Source organism: Peromyscus maniculatus, chromosome 10, assembly GCF_049852395.1.
Source record: "Peromyscus maniculatus bairdii isolate BWxNUB_F1_BW_parent chromosome 10, HU_Pman_BW_mat_3.1, whole genome shotgun sequence".
In the NCBI taxonomy this organism is placed as follows: domain Eukaryota; kingdom Metazoa; phylum Chordata; class Mammalia; order Rodentia; family Cricetidae; genus Peromyscus; species Peromyscus maniculatus.
In genome coordinates this window covers 23,644,346-23,650,345 of record NC_134861.1, presented here as the reverse complement: position 1 = coordinate 23,650,345, position 6,000 = coordinate 23,644,346, and positions in this window count along the sequence as shown.

Genomic DNA, 6,000 nt, shown 5'->3' with positions numbered 1-6,000 from the left:
CTGGACAGCCCTAGGTCCTGGCACTCAGGTTCTAGCTATGCAGAGCTGTTTGTTTCTGTCCTGCTTAAATCCTAAACACGTGGTGCCACAGAGTGATTTCCAGGCCTGTGCATAGTGCTTGGCCCAGAGGAGGACTGGAGCAGTACAGTACCTTGAGACAAACTTCCGATCCCCAGAGAAGCAAGGAGAATGGGTTCATCTGTAGGTCATGGAAAACTGTAGCCAGAATACAATCTGGAAGAAACAGATAGAAGGATTATTTTGTTCTTCATCAGATATTTTTCCTGTTACATAATTTCCTTCCAAGCACACAACTCCCAAGGACATACTTGTCCTGATCAGAGCTGCAGCGTAACCAACAGAAGGTGGGGATCTGGGGGGGGGTGGGGAGAACCACGGTGTTTTAATCAGCCCTCAGGGTCTGATTCAACACACCTGCCACTCCGTTTAACAACAGCTCTCTTCTCAGGACAACACACTTCTGTGCCTCCACAACTGGGCAAGCACAGCCCAGAGAATAGCATTTATTATGCTAACTAGCCTCAGGCAGGATGGACACAATGTGGGTAGACTGTGGTGTGGAGTTCTTTCAGATTTGAAAAGAGAATAAAACAACACGAGACCTGAAAACCAGGTCAAGTAATCACCTTCTATTTTACCTTCCACAAAGAAAAATACTTTAAAAATGGGATCATTCGGTATACAAGCTGAAGAACCAGGCCTGTTACATATTCCAAAAGGAGTATTTCTCCTTGAGCATTCAACCGAATGCGTGCCATTTCCCTCCGGTTATTACCACACAGCTGCAGCCCTGAGGCTACCACACCGTTTGCTTTTCCATATTCTCCATATTCTACCACTATCCAAAAGCTCTAAAACGTGCGCACACATCTATTGAACATGGTAGTATGCTGCAGGTCCCAGATATTTGAACTGCTGGTTGGTACATATGTTGGTTAACTGGGGGGAGAGAAGCAGAAAGATCAGGTTGGAGGTTATATTTAAATGTCTAAATAAGTCAAGTTCTGAAAGCTACTTCATGTACCCCAACCAGAAGTTCAGTTGTTTCCTCTCCCCTCTCATTTTTATAACTATGAAATGTGCTCTGCAAACCATATGTTGAGCACTCAGTCCCCAGCAATGGGGTTATGGGGGGGGGGTCTGGAAAGCTTAGGAGGTGAGGTCTAACTGGAGGGAGTAGGTCACCGGGGATGTGATTTGTCCTGTGTCTTGTCATTGCTCTCTGCTTCTTGTTCACCACAGTAAAGAACTCCTCACACAGCCGGTCACTATGACATGCCACCAGGACATGGGAACAAGCCACCTTGAGCCGAACCCTCTGAAACTATGAGAAAAACGTAAAGTTTCTTCTTTTCCACTGTTCATTTTGTTCACAGCTACACAAAGGTAATAAAAGGATCTGGTGATGGAAGAGCTGACCTGTCACGGTGACTACACTTGACAATGTGGTTCTTAAATCGTTGGTGCTGCTTTATAGGGAGAGCGTGGAGAAGTGTGATAGAGAAAGCCTAGAATGCTGCTTTATAGGGAGAGCGTGGAGAGGTGTGATAGAGAAAGCCTAGAATGCTGCCTGAGGACCTTAATGGTTGATTCTGGTCGGTGCTTAGAAGACCACGATGCTGACAGCAGTGTGAACGGTAAAAAGATGGTTCAGTGGGCAAAATGTTTGCTGTGTAAATACGAGAACCTGAATTCAGATTCCTAGACACACATAAAAGGCTGGGCATGGGCAGTGTGCACCTGTAACCTCAGTGCTGGGGGTGGGGGGTAGAGGCCCGCAAATCCCAGGAACTCACCAGCCAGTCTAGATCAAATAGTGAACCAGAGGCTCAGTATGAGACCCTGTTTCTAATACAAGGTGGAGAGTGATAGAGGAAAGATACCCAACTTCAACCTCTGGTCTCTATTTGTACCTTTGTTATCCCCCAGATCTTCCATACACATGCACACAGAGAGGCACCACTCAGGAGGTTTCAGATGAGAACAGGATTCCACTGGGAGTCAGATAGAGGCCATGCATGTGACATTCTGGTCAAGAATTTGCCTATTTTTTTGTTGTTCCCATCTTAGATGGCCTTTTAATAATAATAATAATAATAATAATAATAATACCCAGAGCCATATATCAGGGTGAAAGCTGAAAGATCAGAGAAGCAGAGCAGACAGCCACTAGTTCTTACCTCTACAAAATCCTCTGTCTAAAGAGAATGAGTTCCTGCTTCCTCATACCTTGTATACCTTTCTCTGTCCAGACATCACTTCCTGGGATTAAAGGCGTGTGTGCTTCCCAAGCAAAGGCATGAGATCTCAAGTGCTGGGATTAAAGGTGTGTGCCACCACTGCCTGGCTCTGTGTCTAATCTAGTGGCTGGCTCTTTTCCTCTGATCCTCAGGCAAGTTTATTAAGGTACACAATATATCACCACACTTTTTATCTGGGTCCTGAAGCTTTGAGTAAGGCTGAATGTAAACTCAATAGTGTAATTCGTTTGGTGAAGGAGATTTCAAGGCAGCATAGTATTTGGGCCATAGCATGGGTATTGCTAAGTGCTTTGGCCAGGTTTATAATGAGATGGGGCTGGGGGAGAACAGAAAGATTTGGAAAACTAGCAATTGGCTCAAAAAAGAATCATGTTTGAAGTTGTAGGCAGAGAGGGTGTCGGTGCTAAAGACATTAGAGGAACTGTAAACAAATCAAGTTTTTTGTACTGGCACGACTGGAAACATGCCTGAGGGCATCTCAGGAATGTGCCAGGCTCACATATTTCAGGATGAAATATATAAGGGTTTTAAATTCACCTGAAAGACTGCTTTGACCAGAGAGCTCCAGGCTATCCAGGCACATCAGGGCTGCTAGAGCCATGTGGACCATATTGCGGGAATAAGTCACACAATGCAAGGGTTGTGGAATCATGGAGGCTTCCACACAAACGTCAAAAGAAGGGAGAGGAAGCCAGGAAATATTGATAAGGATAAAACTCCCTAGAGGTACCTGAGAGCAATGTGTGAATCTGTGACGTCTACCTTAGTTAATTGCCAGGACATTAGAGATGCCCAAATCCTTTGGTGACCACATCAAACCTCAAGTCCTCTTGTTCCATGCTTAGAATAATGTCCTAACTTCCAGGCACTACTTCCTTAACAATGTACTTTAAGGGCTAACAATTTAGTTCAGTGTGGAGCACTTGCTTACCATGCCCAAGACCCCGGGTTCAATCTCTAATATAACAACAACAAAGTATTTTAAATTACATATGCATATGACTAGGGGTTTATATATATGTATATATATATAAAATTATATTCATATACTATGAATAGGATTTCTCTTTTTTATTTATTCCTGTCCCCTTTTATTCTCCCTTTAATGACTCCCCATATGATCCAGGCTAGCCTTAAACTTGAGATCCTTGTCCTGTCTCAGTCTGGGATTATAAGCATATTCCATCACTGTTGTGGAATATTATTTTAAGATGTGTTACATTTGTTTATGCTGTGGAACATTTGCTTTAATGATGCAAAGATGTGTCACATTCTTTTATGATGCATTTGTTTAACTCTGTGAAGCTGTGTTACTTTGCCTGTCTAAAGCACCTGATTGGTCTAATAAAGAGCTGAACGCCTAGTAGCAAGGCAGGAGAAAGGATGGGCGGGCCTGGCAAGCAGAGAGAACAAATATAAGGAGAAATCTGGGAGGAGAGGAGGAACACGAAGAGCAAGAGAACAAGGAGAGGAGGCTGCTAGGAGCCAGCCACCCACCCAGCCACCCACCCAGCCATCCACCTAGCCACCCAGCCAGCCAGCCAGCCAGCCAGCCAGCCAGCCACCCAGCCACCCAGCCAGCCACCCAGCCAGCCACCAACCCACCCAGCCACCTAGCCACCCAGCCACCCAGCCACAGAATAAGAGTGAAAGTAAGATATATGGAAAAAAGGAAAAGGCTCAGAGGCGAAAGGTAGATGGGATAATTTAAGTTACGGAAAGCAGGCTAGAAACAAGTCAAGCTAAGGCCAGGTATTCGCAAGTAATAATAAGACTGTGTATTTATTTGAGAGCTCAGTGGCAGTCCCCGCAAAAGACCCAAAGAGTAAAATAAAACAATAACTACACACCACACTCAGAGATGTTACTTTCTTAAATGGAAATCATAATATCTGTTCACATATCTTCTTTATAACATAGGTTAGCAATAACAGAAGATATTCTGATACACATTTGCTTGACTAAATATAATGGAACAAAAGTTATCAATGAGATATAGTGAAAACTGTATAACTTTAATAAAGCATTAAGATCATATACATGCCATGCAAGCCCTCTCTGCCACTAAACTATATCTCCAGCCTCAGTCATTACATTTGTTGCTTAAATTTATAAATAATTATTTTATTAGATATATATACGGCATATGTTCTAGTTTTGGTTTTTTTGCTGTGATAAGATACTCTGACAAAAGTCAACTCAGGGGAGAAAGGGTTTGGTTGTCTTAAAATTTCAAGTTACAGTTCATCATGTGGATAAGTCAGGGCAAGAACTTCAGCTATAGATCACATCCACAGTCAAGAGCAGAGAGCAGTGAATGTATATATATCCACTTCTGATTCCCTCTGTTTCATTTCTCCACTCCTGTACAGCTAAGGACACCAGCATAGGGACAGTGCCATCCACAGTGAGCTGGGTCTTCCCATTTCAATGACCTCAGTTAAACTCTCCCACACAAACACACCCACAGGCAAACACAGTGCAGACAATACCCCATTGAGACTCTTTCTCCCCAGGTGGCTATAGATTGCATCAAGTTACCACCTAAAGCTGACTTTCACAGAATGCGTACTAAATTAGCATGTATTCTTTTCACAGAATTTGTACAAGGTAAACTTAAACAGTACTAGTTTCCATACTATATTATTGAAAAGTGTAGCGCTAGTCTATTAAAATCTTTGTGTGTAACTTTGTGTAGTAAGCTATTTAATCCACCAGGACTTACCATTTGCTTAAGTCTTAAACCCTTCATTTTTTTTTTCCCCAGACAGGATTTCTCTGTGTAGCCCTGGCTGTCCTGTAACTCATTCTGTACACCAGGCTGGCCTCAAACTCAGAGATCTGCCTGCCTCTGCCTCCCAAGTGCTGGGATTAAAGGCATGTGCCACCACCGCCTGGCTCATTTTTCTATTTAAAAGATTTTTGTGCTAACAGTTCTTAATATATAAATTACTACTAAATATTATACTTCTTACGTTGCACTAGTTTTACAAAACAGACATAAAAGATGGTACATTCTAGCAACTGCCAAGAAACACTGAGGATTGAACCTGGCCCTGGGTGCTCCTCAGTTTTATTCTTCTATGTTTTAAATTCAGTGTTCAACTATGTGTAAAGCATCTTTAGACATGTTTTAGAAATTTAAGTTATTGAATATGGGCACACACAAATTTAATGTTTAGTTTTAGAAGTGCAGAAAATATTAGTGACAAATGCCATGCCTCTAGTTTAGGCTTACATTGGTTTTGCAATGTTCATTTTCCACATTTCAGCTATCACTAGAACACTACATGTGACACAGTGAAAAGAAAAAGACATTGAATTAGCTGCCTTGTGGGGAGTTTTCTTTGAAAAAGGCTTAGTCTTGATAATAATTCTCTTGTTTATGTGATTGTGGCTATGAAATTTTGCCTCACTAATTCTTCTCTTCAGTCAAGAACAGTGCTTACACCATCCTTTCCCAAGCACATTAAGGAAAAACATTACTTCTAGTTCGTATTTCAGGCTTTGGGAGCATAAAAAATGTCCTGGAAAACTAGCTAGATGCTCCCATCCTAACTCCATTTATATTTTCTTTTCCTTCTTGCTACAAGGCAGCTGGATCTCATCTTTACAAAGCACCATGGTGGGCAGCTAGAACACCCAGGAGCATCCTCAGAAGCTGTGGTGGGAAGTTTGCCTTCCCTAACCCTGCTCTTCAGGACGAGCAGGTCTGATG